Here is a 22,695-nt window from a genome sequence, read left to right as displayed (position 1 = left end):
TATAGTTTGAGCAAAAGTATCTCAGAAGTACTATCTACATGATTGGCAGTCTGCAATTTGCTGACAGATTATGATGAACAATTCACTGTCTGGATTTTATTTTAAGTACTTTCTGCATCAAGATCAGGACTCTGATAAAAGCCATTTCTTAGAGTTACAATACACTATTTATTTATAATTTGAGGGCTATCACATCTGGATAACAAGAAGATCCTGAAAATAGCAACGGTTGTCAATTCAGGCTTGTGGGGATGTATAGCAGCAAAGAAAAGGAAGGGACCAAGATTGGAGATGATGTCAATCTACAGTACCACTGAATATACTAATCTACATACCAGCACTCACCAGGCCCCTTTAGAGTAATCAATTCACCTAATATGTACAGTCTGTATTTGGCACATTAGCTTGACTCCCAAGAAAAAGCCTTTGTTTAACTTGGCAATATAACGCAGACTCCACATAGACACAAACTGGACCTGGAACTGAAACTAGGTTTCTGAAACTAAAGAGCAATAGTGCTAACTACAGTGCCACAGTGCAATATTGTGTAACACATTAAATAATCTGCCTCAGTCTCCTTCCTGAATAGTGAAGATGCTTTGTCATTTCTGTAAAATCTCGATGGACTAAGAGTATATAAGCTTTACACTACTTTGAGACGTGCGGGTCAGTTTATAAACACATAATTCCATACATAAGGGCTGAACAAAAGACAAAAACAGGACTAATCAGCAGGGATTGTTCCACTTCAGTTTTGTCATAATCGTTCTTATCTGTTAGATTATTAGATTGATTTTTATGAGAAAAGGTCATTCACCCCAACAAAGCTCACCAATCCTATCCAGCTCATTTTTTCCACAATACCACCAAGTCATGTTTTAAAAGTCCCTATAAGTATCACTTTCTTGTGTCTATGGTTCTCTGTGTTGTTTTGACAGGACAGTCAGTAGCAGGCATTTAAACCCAGGATAAACTTGTTTGTTACAAATCCTTCCTGTTTTTCCTATCAACTGTCAAGCATTATTACTTAAATCAGCTCTGAGAGACCAGGATTCTCCACTGCTGGAGTTCTGTATGGTTGACTTTTCCACCTGCACAAGAGATACCATTTTCATAAAAATGATGAAAGCTGACAAATGAGTGGAAACCTTTCACCCCATCTGGCCATCTTGGTATAACTGTTGTCTGTAGCAAATTAATCTAATTATCGTATCCAGATGCTTTCTAAATGAGAGGAGGGTACCTAACAGAGTAGCTTGTCGTAAATTTCCACTACCACTATTACTTTCCATGTCAATAAGATGAGCTCTATGCATACATTATGAAAAGTATCCACCTTTGTTTTTTCTTCCTATATCCTCTAGAGCAGGTTGTACAAGAGCTTCAAAGAATAGTCAAGTCTCTGTGGGTTTTATCATACAAGATTCCACTTGGGTTTGCATAATCTCAACTTATCCAGTGTAGCAGTGCCATTTCTGAGCATTTTTCTGAACACAGGATAAAATGACATCCGAGCTGTAAATATAATGGAGGGCACATACATAAACCAAAGAAATGCCTACCCACCTTGTAATAGCTGACATAAGATATGTGCTTGTTTGTCCATGAAGGCTTGTGTGTTCAATAAGGACAGTATAATTTTTTTTACCTCCACTTTCCATACAAGACTTGCTTCTGCCTTTCAGTTATATATAATTCTGGAGTCACTTCTAGGGTTCAGCCAAAATAACATCTAGAGGCAATTCACAAAATGTCCTGGCTGCTGGGTTGCAGTTTCCAAAAGCCTAATCCATGCTACTGAGCATCCAGAACTCACATATAAAAAGTGAAAAGACTCAGATATCTACCTCTCAAACTCTTGCTCCCAGTGCTCCCAGTGCCAACATTTTTCAGTATGGGGTGTCTTTCCTTCAGTGGTCTTGACACAAATATGATAGTGGGGTATACAATGCCACCAACTAGGCTAAACGGCAGGGACAACACTCCCTCTTCTACCTCACTGTGACAACATTTACCTCTGACTAGTTACTGGGGATGAGCCTTCCATGGCTTGATACTTTTCCATCAAGAAGTTAACTTTTTCCTTTATTCAGACAGAAATCCCCACACTCAGGTTTCCAGCCAAGGAGTGTAGATGGAGTACTTCCATCCATCCATTACCCAACCCGCTTTATCCTAACTACAGGGTCATGGGGGTCTGCTGGAGCCAATCCCAGCCAACACAGGGCACAAGGCAGGAAACAAACCCTGGACAGGGTGCCAGCCCACCGCAGAGATGGAGCACTTTGTAATGCTAATTTCCTATTTATTAATTTATATATAGAATTTATAGTTGTTTATTGCAGTTTTGCTGCACCTGGTTTCCAGGTGTCATCTATTTTGGGTTTGTTATAGTGTGTATCTAAGCCCGGTGAATAATGTTTACTACCTCATGACCTTGCCCACAGCACATGGCAATCTGAAAAACAAATGCTGCAATTTAAAACAGGCAGAAGGACAGTAAACAAGCCATGTTTCCAATGTTAGCAATAGGTATTCTCCTCCTACACCAATAATCTCAAACACAAACAAGTCAACAAGAGAACATTAAAGAATAATTTGGCTACTTAAGTTAATGGTATATGCCATTACTTTAAGTAACTTAAATGACACTACTGGACTCTTTGCACCGGGGACAAATATGACAGCTCACTTTGGATGTATTGTGATTCAGCGTTTTCTGCGTCGGATCAGTGCCACAGCGTTAGCATAAAGCTCTCAACGATGAGACCAGGTGCTGCTTTCCGCCTCTATTCTTAAACATCGCAAGGTCAGTGTCTCATCAGCTCAATCCCCACAAACAAATAAAACCTCACCTGCTTCAGGACATTGTTGAGCTTCTTTCTTGGTCCATTCATGCACAGGTTTAAAAATGAAGTGCAGGAGCTGCAGGAACAGGCTGCCCTATCTGTGCCTCCTTCTGTCTGCTGCTCAGATGCACAGCCCACATCTGAATGAAGCGCTCACTGGCTTCCCGCGGCAGACGCTTGCACACACCTTTATTGTCCTGTCAGAGCAGGAGTCAGCTATGTTAACGAACAGCAAACTTTCCTTTGCTTCTCCCCTCGAGCCTCTAATTATAGACTTCTGTCGCATGGCCTGTCAGAGGAGGAGCCAGCAGACTGAGAGTGAGGGGAAGGAGGATGATCCAGTGAGTAAAAAGATAAACAGCTGCCAAGGGATATGTGTGTCGGTGCAACAAACCGAGGGGATGACCCCTGTGTGTGAGTCCTGCTCTGTAGTGAGTACACAGAACATTTGCTTAGGTGACCTGTTCTGTCAACCTATCAAAACATTACTCATCATTTCAACAGGCCTCTCATTCCACAAAATTGTGATGCCCAAGTACAAGTGGCTGCAGATTTTTCTGTAAGAGTAGCAACACCTCCTCATCAGAGGATAAAACAGAAATGGCACCTCTGGATTAATAATGGACAACTCTGCCCTTTTTTAGCAGGCCACATCTAGTGTGCAGGTTGAATCTCTTTCTTCTTTCCAAGCTGGATACTGTTATATTTCAAGTACATTTTTTTGCCTTTTCCTACTGAGTGAGCTGAATGAACTACAATTATAACTTTAAAAGTACAGTTTGGAGTTAACTGCCAACTTTTTTAAATAACACTTTTAATAGGTTTGAAAGTTTTTAGCAATAGAGAAAAGATCCCTCTGCATTATATGTTTATCTGACCATCAATTTTGAAAGCTATCTGATTCCACGATAGGGTTCTTAGCAGCCTAGCATTTCCAGTTGTATCTGATAGAGACAAATACTGGATGGCATGATCTATCCTGTCTTAATACATGCCTACAAATTCACTTTAGAGCTGCCAATGAACCATCTGAATCTCGTCTTTGGGATATGGGAAGAAACTCAGACAGATAAAAACGCACATGACCTTGGGAAAAAGGAGCAAATAAAAACACTTTCAAACACACTTTTATATGAAAATGTAATATGCAAATAAATGCTGCTGTTGTTCCTGTGTCCTTACAGATGTCCGAAGAGGTAGGCAGTAAGCCAGAATGCCACACAGCATAATCGCCACAGTTAAATTATCTGTTATATTGTCAACATAATCCTTTAAAGTGTATACATGGCAAGAGTGAAGCCACATATACAGTTAAGTATTAATGTAACACTGGTGACTGTACTGTGTGGCATGCTAACTTAGTGCCTAGTGCTGCTGACATCTGAATGTCCTGTCTAGTCAATCAATTAATGTATTTCACACAGCATCTTTTAGCAAGTCACAAAATGATTTCTATATAAATATACAGAAGCAATTCACACCAGCTCAAGATGCTATAGTACAGTGTGGCCAACTCCTATCCCGGAGAGCCAAAGTGGCTACAGGTTTTCATTCTAACTCTTTTCTTAATTAGTGACTAGTTGTTGCTATTAATTAACTTCATTTAATTTATTTGACCCTTTAAATGAGGGCTGAGCAACATCGGATGGCCACAGTGGCTTCAGGTTTTTGTTCCATTATCCAACCCACTACGTCCTAACACAGGGTCACGGGGGGTCTGCTGGAGCCAATCCCAGCCAGCACAAGGTGCAAGATAGGAACAAATCCCAGGCCTGGTACCAGCCCAACACAGGGCACACACACACACTAGGGACAATTTAGGATCACCAATGCACCTAACCTGCATGTCTTTGGACTGTGGGAGGAAACTGGAGCACCTGAAGGAAACCCACACAGACATGGGAAGAACATGCAAACTCCATGCATGGAGGGCCCGGGAAGCGAACCAGGGTCTTCTTACTGCGAGGCAGCAGCATTACCACTACACCGCCATGCTGCCCCCAACCCAATTGCTTCATGAGAAATCATTCATTGCTCATGAAGCACTTATTGCTCAATTGACATATTTCTTGTTCAGTTTAGTTCTCTCACTTGTTAAGATTTTGAATCCTTAATTGCTTATTTGAGTCTTAAACAACTGTATTCATTGTTTTAACTGCTCCTTATTAGCAGTAAGGTGCAAATGACAAAGGAACCAGCAGTTCTACATCTAGTTTGTCTCCATTTCCACCCGTGTGTATTCATCATTCACTATTTGGTTTAATAAACACTCAGAAGGAAACTAAAGAGAAAATAAAGAACTGAAAATTACTTATTCGTTTTAGGCCTCAAATCACTTGGATGATACATGCATCATTAGAAAGGAAATAATCTGTGATTAAAGAATGAACTGACATGGTAGAGTTAAAAAAGTTACAAGCCATGAAATTAAATAAAATCTGTTATTGGTAAGGATTGACTTCTAATTAAGCAACTGGGTTGGAACAAAAACCTGCAGCCACTGTGGCTCTCCTGGGTTGGAGTTGACCACCCCTGCCATAGAAGCAACCCACACAACTCATAAAAAGAGCTTCTATCAATATTTTTAAAACATTTCCTTCTTAATATTTATATTTAAGATATTGGAATTCTAGTGTTTAGTTTGTATTATTGTTTTGAAACTGGCACCCTGTCTGGGGCTGGTTCTTGCTTTATGCAAAATGCTGCCACTTTAGTGTCAAATGAACCCTGAATTAGAGCAAGACAGTTAGAAAATGGATGTTAGGATACTATCTGTATAACACGACTAGCTGTGTCATTTAGCTTTGGCCGAGAAGTTGTGCAAGACAATTTAGTGCTGTAGGGTGCTCAGATATATCAGAGGTATTATGGAATGAATTACTTTTCTGTACATAATATATGTCATTTTTTATTTACCATGGGTTAATATTATAGACAAGCAATATGTTGTAGTGGTTAAGGCTTTAGACTTCAAACCCTGAAGTTGTGGGTTCATATTCTGGTACTGATGCTGAGTGACCATGAGCAAGAAACGTCACATACCCATCCTCCAACTGGAAAAACAAAATAATTGTAACTCAAATCTCAAATGCTGTAGAGTTGCCTAAGATAAAGGTGTCAGTCAAATAATAAGGAACATGAGAGTAAATCAAAAAATAAAGGCAATTTGAAAACTTCATGGTAACGGCAATGGAGAGAAGCTCACACATACAACATATTCACGTTGGCTTATTGGTAGTTTGAACACACACATGCAATGTTCTGCTGTTAGTCTAGTTGAAGCCAAGGACAAATGAACATGTTTGCTCCTCTGTAATATTGCACTAGTGAATGTTAGCAGGTTTCACTCCCTGTGCCCAAAGAAATCTCACTACGCCGTATTGTTCAACAGTGGTGCAAGTCTGCAGTAGAGCGTCCATGTTCATTTGACCTTGACTTCAACTAGACTAACAGCAGAGCATTGCGCTGCATGTGTTTGAACTACCCATAAGCAATCACAAATGTGTTGTATTGAATCGGCTTCTATCTGTTGTAGTTCCTGCATAATTTTCAAATTACCTTTGCTTTTTGATACGTCATTGTATTATAATTACTGTATATTATGATTTTCAGTTGTTTATATCAACCACTCAGTGTTTTTCTTCAGTTGTATGTGGTGTCCCTTTAAAGTTTGCAGATGCAAATGTATATGTAAAGAATTTTGGAGAACTGGGGCTTGGGTGAATCCCCATGCAAAGTAATTGACACACATGTCAATGTAAATTATTTCAGAGTTTGAGGATAGGGATCCGTTTTCAAAGTTCATAGATGCGAATGTATATTTCAATGGAGTAGCTTAAGGGGGACCCGTTGAATTTAAATTGACACTGTCTCTCTTGGTTGGTCTTGGAACTGAGGACACCACTCCTGCCTTTACTTCTCTCTAATTCTCTTTTTGGTTTAACGAAGCAGCAACTACACTCACAGCCACATCGGCTGGCACCGGCACTCAAGATTTATACTTGTGTTTGCTAACCATTGAGATTCGCAGAACTTTCTTATTCCATTTCATATTTCATTGTACCTGCTAAACATAATCACATCTCTTTTTTCCTGTTAAAAACGCTTCCACTTCTCAGTTGGTGAGTGGTGCTATTCAAGTGGCCAACCAATCATTTTTGTACTGTCCTTCATTTGCATAAAGCCTCTTCTCAGTATAGGGCAGAGCATGTAAGTTAACATAATATTAATAAATATTGACAAATAAAAAAACATTGGCTTGCTAATTTTCTTTTTTCTGTAACATCAAATTTCAATCAAATCTGTCAAAACATTTATGAGATTTTTGCGTATTTCATTTTTTCCATTCTGTGGGTTAGGGTGTTATCCCAAAATAAAAATATAACCTTTCTTAGCAAATACCTACTTTGCTAGATGTACAATCCTGCCAAACTTCTGCTTTTTAACTAAACAAGAAATAGTGTTTGAGTTGGTGAGTGAGTGAGTCACTCAACTTTCCATAATATATATATATATATATATATAGAGGGGAGCAGTGGATTGTAATCTCTGTCTTACAGCTCCAAAGGACTTGTTTTTAAATCTTGGCTCAGGCAGTGCCGGTGGGAAGTTGACATTTTCTTTGTCTGTGTTGAGTTTTTCCAGATCTTGTACGGGATATGTGGATTAGCAACTCAAACTTGGCATGGAGCGAGGAAGAATATGTTTGTATCGCACACAGCCAACAACTTTAGAGCTATCAGTCAAACTAATCTACGTGTTTTTGGAAGTACCTGAAGAAAGGCAACCCACACAAAGGACTAATATGCAACACCAACACAAGCAGACGCAGGGGCTGCATTTGAACCCAATCTGCTGGATATGTGAGGCAGCAGCAGTAAAAATAACAATTAATTACATTTATATAGCGTTTTCCTAATCTACTCAAAGTGGTTTATGTAGTCATTTCAACACTGACCAATATGTAAAATTCACCTGGATGATGTGATGGCAGCCATTCTTGCATCATTACGCTCACCCCACATTGGCTGTTAGGTGGTGAAGGGGGGCATGAGATAGTTAGCTAATAAGGGACAGGTGATGATTAGGGGCCAGAATGACCAGGCCGTGGTGAGCAGTTTAGCCAGGACATTAGGATACACCATGCTCTTTTCAAAGGATGCCCAGGCATCTTTAATGACAACAGAGAGTCAGGACCTCAGTTTTATAACTCGTTTGAAGGATGGTGCCAATTTTTACAGCACAGTGTCCCCGTCACTGCACCGGAGCATTGTGATCCACACATGTACCACAGGGAAAGTGCCCACTGGAAGCTCCTCAAGAAGTAACCCAGGCTTTTTTTTAGATGGTCTCCCATTCAAATACTGGCAGATCACTGTGCCATCCAGGTGATTTTAATATTTTTTGTTTGATTAATTTATATTTACTTTTGTTTAGGTACCATGAACACAATGTGAAAAGCATTACCTTTGCACAGAGTCAGAATCTCACGCTTATTCAAAGCTGATGTGCCTCTCATGTGGAGTTTGCAAGTTCACTGAGGCTTCAGTCAGGCTCCCCATGGGGAATAGCTCTTTTCTCAAAAATAACTGACAACACTAAATTTAACTTGATATGACCATGTATAGATGTGAATGTTGAAAGGTGGCACCACATCCATGGCAGCTATGTGCCCATTACTGAGTAAGATGCATTCCCATTGCCTCAGAATGAAAGAAAGTGAGTTCATAAAAATGGAATTAATTAATTTAATTAATTAATAAAAATAAAAATTGTAAACAGAAAAACACATGTATGTGTGCTTATGTACCTTATATTACATGTATAAGACCTTGCAGCTCAAATGAAACATAATAATAATTGTAATGCTATTAAAGATGAGCATTCCTCAGTTTACTGCCTACCAGAGTCATTTTTACTATGGTAACTTTCCCAATGATTTTAGCACATCCATGTTGACAGGAGCCAGATAATATTACTTGAGCAGTCCTTATTCAAAAAGTCCTGACCATTTAGGGTTTTGTTACTGCCAGCGACTGAGCTTGGGTAGCACACACATCATTAGATAACAAAAATGATTCAGCTCATGAAAATAAACGGAGTCAAATAAGGAATCAAATAAAAACAGTTAACTCCCAAAATGTTGAACAGGGAAGTTACTTTTTCAATGTTGACTGTCTTCGGACTAAAGCAGATGAAAATGTGGTAGTTGAGGTTTTTTGAAACAAAGGACTCAGCATGGTGAGAAAACCAAGCCAACAAAGCCACGTGGTATGCATGGCACTGGTGCCTGGAGTTGCCTGCCAGCATTTAACTTTCTAAAACAGAGACTGGAGGCCTTTCTCAGTCCTACCACCATATACAGTACATTATGGTATCATCATTGCTCGCCCTGTCTTTCATAGTCCTATTTAAAAGCAACTCTGCCTGCAGAAAAATGGCTTCCCATGAGTCCAACAATGTAATGGAAATACAGAAATGAATTTCCCCGTATTTTAAAAAAACGAGCATTAGCTATTTACTATGTCCACTCGGATTTGTCCTGTGCTGCTCCTGAAAGTGGAGGATTGTTTACCTGCAGGCTTAAATCAATTTTAAACACAATAATACATGTCTAAAGTGCATACAAATATATAGTTTTTCATTTTTTTGTATATTAGTTCAGCAGGCATCTTATTATATTCTCTATACCCTTGGCCATTCAGAGGATTATTAACACCAAGCTCTAAACTTTACCAAAGGGTGCAGTCCAATGCCCTCAGAAACCTGTAGAAAATTACAGCAATCCTCTTATGTGCAGTGCTGTAGAAAAAAAAAGAAAAACAACTAAAGCTATATTGGACACAGGAGAATAAAAAAAAAAAAAAAACTAAATATTGTGGATTATTTTAAATCCGCAGAAAGCATCTGGAAATGTTTACCATGAGAGAATGCAGCACAGAAGTAAATAAAAAATCATTCTGTCCATCTTCCACACCTTTCCAGGATCATGAGGGGAGGACAGGCACCAAGGGGGATAATGCTTGTCAATTGCAGGGCACAGTTCTGTACACACAGTGACTCAAATAGGCCTAAATAATGTTGCCTGATACAGACAACTTGGGGGAAGCCAGACTATTCAGATAAAAGTCCACACATACATGATGATAACAGGCAAATTCAACACAGGAATCTGTAGGTGTGAGGCAGCAGTGCTAATCACTGAGTCACTATTCTGCCCTAATAAAAAGGTGTTCTGTAATTTGTGGAAAACGCAGAGGTCTGAACTGAGCAGGTCTGAAACTGGAATGGTGTATGTGAGGCTTAGAAGTATCAATGTGCTTTACATCATATAAATATTACGGTATATGGTAGGCCGTTTATCTCGGCCAATACCCCCAAGCCGCCAGGTGGAGCCCTCCCTGCAGTATGGAGGTCTCCCGAAGACCAGCAGGGCATCATGGACATTGCAGTTTTTTATACACAGCCCTGCTGGATGCCATGGGGGCCACTAGGAGACGCTGCAGGGAGGAACAATGATTATTTACCTTACGCCCCGGAAGTACGTCCAAGTCACATGGACAAGGGGAATGATGTGCTTCCGGGGTGAAGAAAAGGACTTTTTATCTGACCCGGAAGTGATAAAGGATCACATGGACTGGGGATGGGAACACTTCCGGGTCAGGGACAATAAAAGGATTGTGGGAGCTCCCAAATGGTGAGCTGAGCTGGGTGGAAGGGTGGCAACACATCTGGGAGTTGGAGGATTGGATTATTGTGATTGTTTATGAGTATTGTGGAGGAGAGGGTGCTTTGTGCACTGTGGCAAGTAAATAAAGTCATCATTTGGACTTTTACCTGGTGTCTGGATTCGTGGACATGGGGTTCAAGAGACCGATAGCGCTCCCTATCTGTCACAATATCTATATATCATTAAAATAAATGAAGTAAGAAATATGTTTTTGCATGCTCTGCTATGCTCGTGTTTGTTGTTACAAGTGACTAGTTTGATGTTTCGTGTTCGTTTTTATCAGTGCAATAGTGTAAGCAGTAACAGTAAATGATGTTTGGCCATTTTACAAATTATATAAGGAGAAGTGGCAAGCAAAAATTTTAAAGCACTCACTTTTAATTTTTATGTCTACTTTCATTGTAAGTACTTTAAAAAGCAATTAATAGTCGTTCAGCCTAAGGGTAGGTCTTCCTTAATAAAGTAAGAAGAGCATACAACATTTCACAAGTGAGAGGAGAGAGCAATCATATATTCTGCAACTTCCCATAGTTCAGAACGCCTGTCCCCATACTCCCCTGATTTTAATCTAAGATGTTCAAACACTGTGTTCCAGGAATTGAGCACAAAGAACTGGTGAGGTAGCTTTTTTGCTTTGATGTACCTAACCTATTAAATAATTTACTGATATATACAGTATACTGTATATATATATATATATATATATATATATATATATATATATATATATATATATATATATATATATATATATATATATATATATATATATATATATATATATATATATATATATATATATATCAGTGAGGCTAGCACTGTTAACCATTTTTACACACTTTTTTAATATGGACTTTTTAAAAATCTTTCTTTTAAACTAATACTGAAAAATTGCACCATAAACTGTAGCTAAGTAAATTATATTTAATCCCTTGAACTAACCTTACCAACCTAATATAATCACAAAATGTAACTGAACTATAATGATTATCTCTAAACATCTACCCATGATTCATGTTAACCATATTCTTGCTAATGTATGCAAATAATGCAATTTCACCATGCAATCAATACATGCTACTCCCATTTCCAGCTGTGGAGAACTTTTTTAGTAAGCCAGGATTGAATGTAAAGGGTATAATCATCAAGTCATTGATGGCGGTGAATAACAGAGGATGGTGTTTGTGGAGTTTTAGTGCAAGTTTTAAATGTAAGCCCATTTGAGAGATGCTTATACTTTGAATTAAATCAATCTTTAGCAATGTGTTTAAAGTCTAAATTTGTAGTTGATCGTTTAGTTTAACTTGGATATACTTGTATCTTGTATGCTACGTCAATTTGAGGTTTATTATTATTATAATTGTTATTGTTACTGTTGATATTGCTGCAGGATTATTATCTACCAGCTACAGTACCTGTCAAAAAATAATTAAACAATATTTGCTATATCTTGTCCTATGTGTATCTTCAGTGCCTTTCCTCTGTATTCGTGTGTGTGTGAACGTCTCTTCACCAGTCTGCCATCACTTGAGCATTGTAAAATGACACAAAGAACACAGATAAAGAGTTAGGGTGCCACCTTGGTAACCTCATGTAATTTGGCAGTTTTTGTGTAGAATAGCACTCAATTAATTGTGGGGATGCCTTTACAGATATGAGTAGAAACAGAACCGAAGAAGGTAACTGGTTTACTGGTTTGTGAAGGAAGATGGTAGGTAGGGGAAGGTCCAGGAGGACAGACACTAAAAATGATGTCAGTGATAGTAGGGCCATCAATCACCCAATCTGCAGAGGGAGAAAGAGAGAAAGGATCAGAAAACAGTGCCAACCCCTGACTCGGTGGCTATTTACATTTACTAGAGCTCTTAAGATTACTCCCATGTGCACACGTGTGACAGCAGGTTCCCATAGAACCTGCTTCTCAGACTCTGTCATTATTTTCGAGGCACCTTTCTGTCCGTTTTTATAGTTGCTGTCTTTGAAGCTGACTCTCTCAGCATTACATGTCTTTACTCCTCGCACTCACAGTTCATCTATTGTTGCGTCACTGAACCCAGACTGACCAATCTCATCCAAGCCAAACTGACCAATCAGATTGGTCTAAGGGGCCGGACACACAGACCTTAGTGTTTGATTATATAGTAGATCGATGTTGTAACCGGCAATTCTTTCAGTATACTGATTATGCCATTTTGTAAATTCGTGTATGTTAATTTCTGGAATCTGTTTAAGATGTCACTCACAATATCTGTTAAAAGTCTTGTGCAGGAGGAGTGATATAGCTTAGTTTCGTATTATACATTTGAATTATTTTTAATGCTTCTTTTGTGTTTTATTATTTTAAAGCTAATTTTTTTTTTATTGCTTCACACATTTCTTTCCTAACATATATTATTTATTGATATTTTTGTCCAATGTTCAGAGAATAAACTGGAGCCTGTATACCAATATGTACTGTATGTGAATTAAGTGCATCATCTCCTGATTAGTAAGGATATAGGGCAGCAAAAATTCACCCTGCATCTGGAGACATTATTTAACATGCCAGCCCTGACCACTTCAGGTAGACAGTGCATGGAATGCTGTGTAGTTAAGCCAGAAAAGCAGTATGGGTTTGTTTCAGCTTTTTTAATTAAATACTAGTTATTTCCATTTGTTCATTGCTCCCTGTAGTTATTTTGTTTTAACAAAGAACCCATTTTTACCATTATGCCTCTGAAATGTTTTGGGCGTGGAGGCCTGTCACAGGGGCACCCTTCTAAACCAGGTGTTGTAGAAATGAAAAGAATAATAATTCTGCATTGTTATGATTAGTGTAATAAGTTATAAAGATGAATTCCAACTAGATGCATGAAATGGAACTGACAGTATTAAAAAATATTCCTCAGAGTGAATAAATAATTTTGAAACACCATTTTATTTGATAATTACCGGTAACCAACAAAATCAGAGTATAGATGTATAAATATCCTACGGAAATATTTTAGGGATAAATGCACGAACATTCCATGGATACAATTGAGGAAACATACGACTGTGAAACATGCTATTTCATAACATCTACAATACACATTCTTTTTATGGGACACAGTTAAATCTCTGTAAAGGCAGACTTGGTCAGTGTTGACGTTGAAGCCAAATTGATGGGGCTCAGAACAGCAGTTTGTGTATAAAACATTGCACTGGCACTTACAGTATATAGTTGTGCTTGCGTCATTGAAGCATCGACACACAAGGGTGCTAACTCATGGACCATGGGACACTACATTAAAAGTTTCTCAGTGCAGAAAGTGTCAGCGGGGATGCCTGTTGTGTTATGTTGTGGCTGTGCTACTCAATACGCTGGGCAGATAACTTGATGGTTTCCTTTAAGGAAGGGCTCGGGTCTGGAGCTAAAGATCACCTGGATGGCCCCAGCAGTCCCAGATTCCAATTCCTAGTCTCCAAGTTATTCATGAAGCTCCCACAAAAGTGGTTCTTGGATGGGGCTTAAAACCAGTGGTCACCAGATCAGTGCATATGAAGGCAGGATGTTGGTGGGCAAAGGTTTGACTGGCAAAGGTTTGTAAGTTTGCATTTTACTATACTCACCCTTAGCTAGGCCTTATAGGGCAGAGTTTTCTTTTTGTCTGCTTATTGGATAATTTGCACTCCCCTGTGTTATACTCCTAATTGTATTTGTTGTTTTGTTATTTTTGGAATACTTAGGCATCCTTGGATTAATTATGAGTTGGGGGGGCTACCTACATGCACCAAAATCAGGCCATACTTGCATCATGATAGGTATCAAATAGCATACGGCACAATACAAGTCCACATAATGAGAGACATGCCAAATGACCTTCCGTTTTAAATTTCCTCTTTCAAGTGAGTCAGCCTAGACAAATTACATTTAAGCCCTGTTCTTAGCTTGCCAGTTGGCTAAAAACCTTACCTAGCATTTACCTAAGCTCACTATTATTTACCTAAGCTCACTAAGTATTATTAGCCAATAGTGAACATAATAGCTCTCTCCAGTTCCACGGGCATTATTTTATACGTTGCCAACAAAGCCAGACAGGCTGCCATGTTTTGAGATGAAATATATGATCTCCTCCATTTAGGATGAGCCCTCTTTTTCCATTAACTTTCTAAAAATCATTGCAATTTTGAAAAGAGACTATTCTTTCATAGTAGTCAGCCATAGATCACATCTCCTCTACAGTATATAATCTTGGTAATGGGCCAGACACAACATTTTCTTCCAGGCTTCAGTGCAAGTTGCTATGAAGTTCCCTTTTGTTGAGAACTGGGAAACCTGACATTTTTTGTGCTCCGAATAATTTTTTTTTTAATTTACGAGAGCTTTATATTTTGAAAGTTTAATTTTTCAAATATTAATTTCATGCATTCATTTGCTTTTGTTTGAAAGAGTTTTTACTGGTAATTCTTTCTCACTCTACTTTTGACTGTGTCACATCCTCACGTTGAAAGCTGCTTCAGGCAGGAAATGGGTCGCTGTAGGATCTTCCCTGGTTGCGAGATACTAACCCTCTGACATGAGCTGATAAGTTAAATTGAAGTGGCATGAGCTGCTTTGTCCAAGATTCTGGTTTTGACTCACTCTTTTGTCTCACCTCAATTTTCCTCTTAGTGTTTATGCGTTATTAAATGGAATTTTCTTTGTGAGCACCGTTTGTTTTTCTGTAATAACTATGGTCACGGTTAAGCACTCCATTTAGAGATACAAATTTTTCTATTCTGAAATTTGTTATTTTTTTATTTTGGAGTTTATTACTCAGTCTTCAAAAAAATAAACCTTTTCATGTTTCTGGAGTAAATATGTACCTTCTGGTCAGCTACCATGCCAGTAAAAAACCTTGGAGCGGTCAGTTTGGGGAAAAAAGATGCACGATTAATTTGCAAAAGAAGGTGGAGAGCCTTATTGGAAATGAAGGTAGATGCTGTGTGACTGTGGTGCTTATTTTCTAACTGTTTTCTGTGACTGGCATAACATCATTTAAATCCCCAGATTCTTATTAAAAGGATGTTAATAACCCCTCTTTAGGAAAGGGATAAATAGAACTAAAATTTAGCATCAAGTCCAACATAACTTCTCCAGGAGAGTACTGCTGGTTGCTGCGCTCTGTTCATTTATTGTTCCTACAGTAGTTGATGTCGGCATTAACTCGGGTTTTTGCTCCTGCTGGATTTTACATGGCCAGACTTGCTTATCTACTCTTGGTCAGTTATTTGTGTACTTTTCATAGGATAACTGAGTATTCTCTGAGTAGTCACAGAATGTTAGTACCCACTGAAACAAATGGTAGGAATCACCTTTGGGTTAAAGAGTTCTGAAGTAAAAATGTATCTCCTTATCTTTAACTGCCCTTTTTGGGTATTTGGAATTCAGAAATTAAAAAAAATATGAACTAAGCTAATAAAAATTAGAATTTTCTTTTTTACTTTTGCAAAAAAACTTAAAAGTACTTTCTGTCTTAACTGAATAAACTATATCAGTGCTTTATTACATTTTTCCCACGGGTACTTATTTATTCCTGGCAGATAAAGGAGGAAGCACACTGTTAATCTGAATAAAGTTTCCAATTACATAAATCACATACAAAAAAATGCCACTGTCAAAACTTTTGTTACTGCTAGCATTATATGTAAATTCTTATTCTGAATTTCTCAGTCAATGAGTCTTTATTATTCTTGTACTTAGTAGAAATAATGAATTGTAAAGAATGACAAAATGAATGTGCTTATGAGGCACAGAATGTGGAAGCCATAGCATTTAATTCTGCAAGATTCTTTTGTGACTTCAGGCATAGTTGTGGGACTTCTAAAACATAGGGCATAATTATGTAAAGGGGTTCATTTTTATTTATTTTCATTTTCTTAACCTGCTCATTCCAGTATAGGATTGTGATGGCTTTAGTCTATCCCATCATGATTAAGCATAACACAAGAACACTCGGCGGAAGAAGTCCCAGTCATGTAAGAAGGACAAAATACTTATTTTAAAAAGAAATAACTTTGCAAAGAGAAGGGAACTCTGTTAAAAATTATAATGCTCCATTTAAACAGCCACTTGTTCACCTGACTCCTTAGTATCCACTTTTTTGCACCATTTGAGAAGCTCAGTGTGCTTTCACTAAATCAGTAAAATGGTGGAGCTTAAGGGGGAAGCTCATGTGGAGACTCATTTAAAGCTGAGTGCATTGCCACCCAAAGTGCCATTGTGTCTCGTCCTTTTTTTCTCACTGTCCCACTCTAGTCTTCATTGCTCTGTATCCGTCTGCAGTGTCTACTGCTGCCCTAATGCCTACAACTTGATGAATGAACTGTGGGGAAGTCATCTCTTCTCCTAATTAAACTCTTTTGTAAATTGTGTTTTGTTTGGAGGTCTGTGCACTCTTTCCAGTTTACTTCTAATTAATGGCAACTAACTGTTTTTCAATCAAAGAAGTAAAGAATAAACAAACTGGCAACACTGCTCAGTTTCCAGTCTGAAAGTGCAGACATAATATGAGATCAACAGAGGTCAAGGATAAAGCAAACACAACTTTTCTTCCACTGTGAGAGACAGAGGACCCTTACCCTAATCTTATGTAAAAATAAACATTATAAAACATTGCTTAAGACAACAAAGAGAGTGCGGGCTGACAGGCTGCCTGGCAAGAGAGAAGCAAAAGCGTAGCTTGGTAAAACACACTTTACAGCTTCCTCTTCCTGAGACACATAAGGATGTGCTTCTCTTATAAATATTGTGAAAACTTGGGCGAAAAAAATTTAATATGCTAAATACAAAATAAGTAATACTAGCCTGACTAAGTACGATTAACTGATTAGCATTAAAGTACAGATCACAATATACTGTAATAAAATAACATAACAATCCCAAACATATTTAATCCAAGGCAGAGTTATAGGGCATAATAGATAATAAAAAGTCCAGAAGAAAATAATAAGGAATTCTATACTGGGGTTTGGCAAAACTCTCATATGTGTAACGATTGCCATATACTAATCTGTTATGGAAACATCACAAGATTTATCTAGAGATTCTAATTTTTCTCACACATCTCAATGAATTCAAAAGTGGCTCAATAGGAACAGTGGACCCTGCCATGGATTAGTGACCTGCTCAGAGATGGCTTTTGCCTTCTGCCCAGTGATGACAGGATAGCTTCCCATTTCTCTCCAGTTCTGATTTGGATTAAGTACCCTTAAGACATTGAATAGATGGTTCTATTCTGAACATTGCAATTTTTACAACATGTTTCTGAGACTGACCTATAAAAAAACAGGTTACTAATCTAGTATATGTAGGACATGGATTTATTCACAAACAACAGTTGGATGTATGGTGGTGCTGTGGTGATTTCCACATCCTCACAGTTCCAGGGGAACAGATTTAAATCTTTGCACTGTCAATGGATTATCAGTTTTCTGTTTCTATCTCAGTAGTTTATTCTCCAGGAATTTCAGTTTTCATTCCACATAACAAACACATGGTTGTCTGGTAGGTTTAGTGGTCTGGTAACGTTTAACTCATCTGGTATAACTGAGGGTGAATACACAGTTACAATGACTTTCTAACTGACTGCTGTCCCACCAAGTATTACATTTTTTCCTCACACCCATTTGTGCTGTGATAGACTCCATATTCCCGCAATCCTAAATTGGAAATCTCAGAGAAATGCATTCATTGGCCACCATATTAGGTAAACAAATAAATCTACACTAATAAAAGGCAAAGCCCTCACTCACTCATTCACTCACTCAGGTTACATTTCGAAATTCTACGCGTAATGGTCATAACTGGAACATATTTTTCTCCATATACTGTAATGGACGTTAGCTCGATGGCCGTGGGGGGGGTGGAGCTGCGTATGACATCATCACGCCTCCCACGTAATCACGTGAACTGACTGTGACCGTAGTATGTAGAAAAGAAGGAAGATCTCCCAAAGAGCGCTGAAGAAAAATGGCGAATACTTTATTCGCGAGATACAAGTTTAATGAGAAGACACATAGAGGTATAAACAAGACTTTGGATCACTTTCTAACGGAGTTAAAATTGCTGCAGCGAGAAACTTTTAAGTGCCGGGTCTTAGCTAACATTAAATAAAGCCGTGGATATCGCAACATCACACAAGAGAGCAGCTCACGTGAAAAAAACGCTTTACACAATTGACAAGATAGGAAAAGAATCTGCTCCGAGTTGAGCTCCACAGCTAACGCGGTCTTGCGGAAGCAACTTCGTCACGCTGCCACCAAATACTCACAGAACAATCCACAAGTTAATACACACGCTGTCTCTAGAGTTTCTCCACACTCAATGTATTCCTCGCATCCCCTGTATACCCTCTGATCTCCCATTTTAATTCAGATGTCTCCAATTTCCAGTAAGGCTCTGCTGCACGATGACAAGTAATAAGTCTCAGGGACAGACCCTACAAAACGATGCCATTGATTTCAGGCAAGATTGCTTTTCTCCTGGACAACTATACTTTGCATTCTCAAGAGTGAGCTTGCACAGCTTCGTCATATTACAACCGGAGTGCAGCTAGAAACTTTTAAGTGCCGGGTCTTAGCTAACATTAAATAAAGCCTTAGACATCGCAATATCACACAAGAGAGCAGCTCACGTGAACTGAATGAACGCAGTACGAGTGATCACTTCCATGCATCAAACCTGTTCAAAAAACGCATTACACAATTGACAAGGTGATGGCTTTATATGTCGTTCGTTTATAAAACAGGGGAGAAGCTGTGTAAAGGCTGTTTCACAAAAAACCAGCGGAGCATCGTATATGAGCAGGCAGTCAGCTAAAGAAGGGAATCAATAAATATCTATAATCGTAATAAATGAACAAAAAATAACGTACAAACCGTGGATTAAATAAAGGAAATGGGTACCTGAATAGTAAAGTAAGTCTCGAATAGCTACACAATAACTATAAGAGTCATAATAAACGATCAATAAAACAGTACAGAACCGCGAAGCAAGGCGAAACGATGGCCTTATATGGCGTTCGTTTCTAAAGCAGCAGAGAAGCTATGTGAAGGCAGCTACACAAAAAAACAGCAGAGCGCCACACTCTGAATGTATTCCTGGCATCACCGTTATACCCTCTGATCTCCCATTTCAATTGAAATGCCTCAAATTTCCAGTAAGGCTCTGCTTCGCGATGACAATTAATAAGTCTCAGGGACAAACCCTACAAAAGGTTGCCATTGATTTGAGGCAACATTGCTTTCCTCCTGGACAAAACTATATGTTGCATTCTCAAAAGTAATCTCAGTGCACAGCTTGGTCATATTACAACCGGACTGCTGAACTGACAATGTGGTATACAAAGAGATCCTTAACAGATAGTTATTGGTATATTTTCCCTCAGTTTAAAAAGGTTTTCTTTTCTTCTTAATAAAAATTTAAAAGCAGTTCTTCGCTGCGAAGCGCGGAGATTTTGCTATATACAGTATATATATATGTAGATATGTATATATGTATGTATGTATGTATGTATGTATATATATATGTATGTATATATATGAGTATATATATATATATATATATACCTGTATATATATATATATATATATATATATATATATATATACAGTATATATAGAGGTGCTGGTCATAAAATTAGAATATCATGACAAAGTTGATTTATTTCTGTAATTCCATTCAAATTAGTGAAACTTGTATATTAGATTCATTCATTGCACACAGACTGATGTATTTCAAATGTTTATTTCTTTTAATTTTGATGATTATAACTGACAACTAATGAAAGTCCCAAATTCAGTATCTCGGAAAATTGGAATATCAATTAAGACCAATGCAAAAAAAGGATTTTTAGAAATGTTGGCCAACTGAAAGGTATGAATATGAAAGTATGAGCATGTACAACACTAAATATTTAGTTGGGGCTCCTTTGCTCTGGATTACTGCAGCAATGCGGCGTGGCATGGAGTCGATCAGTCTGTGGCACTGCTCAGGTGTTATGAGAGCCCATGTTGCTCCTATAGTGGCCTTCAGCTCTTCTGAATTGTTGGGTCTGGCGTATTGCATCTTCCTCTTCACAATACCCCATAGATTTTCTATGGCACCCCAAACCATCACTGACTGTGGAAACTTTACACTGGACATCAAGCAACATGGATTCTGTGCCTCTCCTCTCTTTCTCCAGACTCTGGGACCTTGATTTCCAAAGGAAATGCAAAATTTACTTTCATCAGAGAACATAACTTTGGACCACTTAGCAGTAGTCCCGTCGAAACGCTTCTGACGCTGTCTCTTGTTCAAGAGTGGCTTGATACAAGGAATGCGACAGCTGAAACCCATGTCTTGGATAAGTCTCTGCGTGGTGGTTCTTGAAGCACTGACTCCAGCTGCAGTCCACTCTTTGTGAATCTCCCCCACAGTTTTGAATGGGTTTTGTTTCACAATCCTCTCCAGGGTGAGGTTATCCCTATTGCTTGTACACTTTTTTCTACCACATCTTGTCCTTCCCTTCGCCTCTCTATTAATGTGCTTGGACACAGAGCTCTGTGAACAGCCAGCCTCTTTAGCAATGACCTTTTGTGTCTTGTCCTCCTTCTGCAAGGTGTCAATGGTCGTCTTTTGGACAACTGTCAAGTCAGCAGTCTTCCCCATGATTGTGTAGCCTACAGAATTAGACTGAGAGACCATTTAAAGGTTTTTACAGGTGTTTTGAGTTAATTAGCTGATTAGAGTGTGGCACCAGGTGTCTTCAATATTGAACCTTTTCACAATATTCCAATTTTCCGAGATACTGAATTTGGGACTTTCATTAGTTGTCAGTTATAATCATCAAAACTAAAAGAAATAAACATTTGAAAAACATCAGGCTGTGTGTAATGAATGAATCTAATATACAAGTTTCACTTTTTGAATGGAATTACTGAAATAAATCAACTTTGTCATGATATTCTAATTTTATGACCGGCACCTGTATATATGTATTTGTGTATGTATGTATGTGCATATATATATATATGTATGTGTATGTGTGTATATATATGTATATTTATCTGTATGTATGTATATATGTATATATATATGTATATATGTGTGTGTATGTATGTATGTATATGTATGTGCGTATATATGTTGATATGTGTATATATATGTAGATGTGTATAAGTATATATATATATAGATATGTGTATGTGTAGATATGTGTATATGTAGATATGTTTATATGTGTGTGTATCTCTGTGTGTGTGTGTGTGTGTGTGTATATATATATATGACAATTACATTGACAATCATGTTAAGTTATTTTTAAAATGTTTCCTTTTCTTTTTCACAACTTCTTTAACAGATAACTTCTCCGCTGCGAAGCGCGGGTATTTTGCTAGTGATGGATAAAACCCTCCACAACAACATGAATTTAACATTTCTCAGTCACAGTTGCATGCTGCGAACCTTCTGTTTTGCCTCATGTCAAAAATCCTCAATTGGACTGAGATGTGGGGATATTGCAGGCTATATAGAAGGAAACCAAAGTTATTGTCATGTTTGTGGAACCAGCTTAGGATGCATTCTTTGTGACAAAGTATCTTTTCTTGCTGTATGTACTATTATACCAAATCCAAGGTAAGGCACAGGAAAGGAAGGGAGTTGACCAAGAGAAGAAATATCTGGAAACAAATCAAAAAATGGGTTATTGACAGAAGGTCAGACTGATCTTTCTGTCAAATTAAAATCGCTTGGCTTGCATTCAAAGTGACAAGGCACCTTATCCTGCTGTTTGTATTGTTATGCCAAATCCAAGGTAAGGCACAGGAAAGGAATGGAGGTGACCAGGAGAAGGAACTTTGGGGAAACATATCAAAACATAGGACATTAATTGAAGGTCCATCTGATCTTTCTGTTAAAATAAAATTGATATCCAAAAATCAAAGCCAGAAATTAGAATTTTTCAACATGAAATGAATTACCTAAACGCTAACCATAATCTTGCAGAGAATTTATTTTATTTATTCACAAATCCATCACATTTATGATGTCAGTGTTGTGCATATCTGGGTGATGTTGCATGGCTGTCTGTGCTCCATATGGTACAATACAGAAAACCACTAAATATTTATAAC

The 22,695-nt window shown here is 38.1% G+C and overlaps 1 protein-coding gene across 6 annotated transcripts in view; it reads right to left on the bottom strand.

Moving 5' to 3' along the window:
* The window catches only part of avpr2ab (arginine vasopressin receptor 2a, duplicate b), a 151,626-nt gene that overhangs the window by 101,365 nt on the left and 27,566 nt on the right, over nucleotides 1-22,695 (bottom strand). For 3 of the 6 annotated variants that reach the window (XM_039774043.1, XM_039774044.1, XM_039774042.1), the window contains exon 1: nucleotides 2,856-3,088. The exons of the other annotated variants lie outside the window; for them this stretch is intronic. The gene's annotated coding sequence lies outside the window, so the exon portion shown is untranslated. Of the gene's footprint in view, nucleotides 1-2,855; nucleotides 3,089-22,695 lie in introns of those variants that run through there. 6 annotated transcript variants of the gene reach the window in all.

Source organism: Polypterus senegalus, chromosome 13 (assembly GCF_016835505.1).
Source record: "Polypterus senegalus isolate Bchr_013 chromosome 13, ASM1683550v1, whole genome shotgun sequence".
Taxonomy (NCBI): domain Eukaryota; kingdom Metazoa; phylum Chordata; class Cladistia; order Polypteriformes; family Polypteridae; genus Polypterus; species Polypterus senegalus.
The sequence above is the reverse complement of the archived record's forward strand: the minus strand, read 5'-3'. Positions and strand labels throughout refer to the sequence as shown.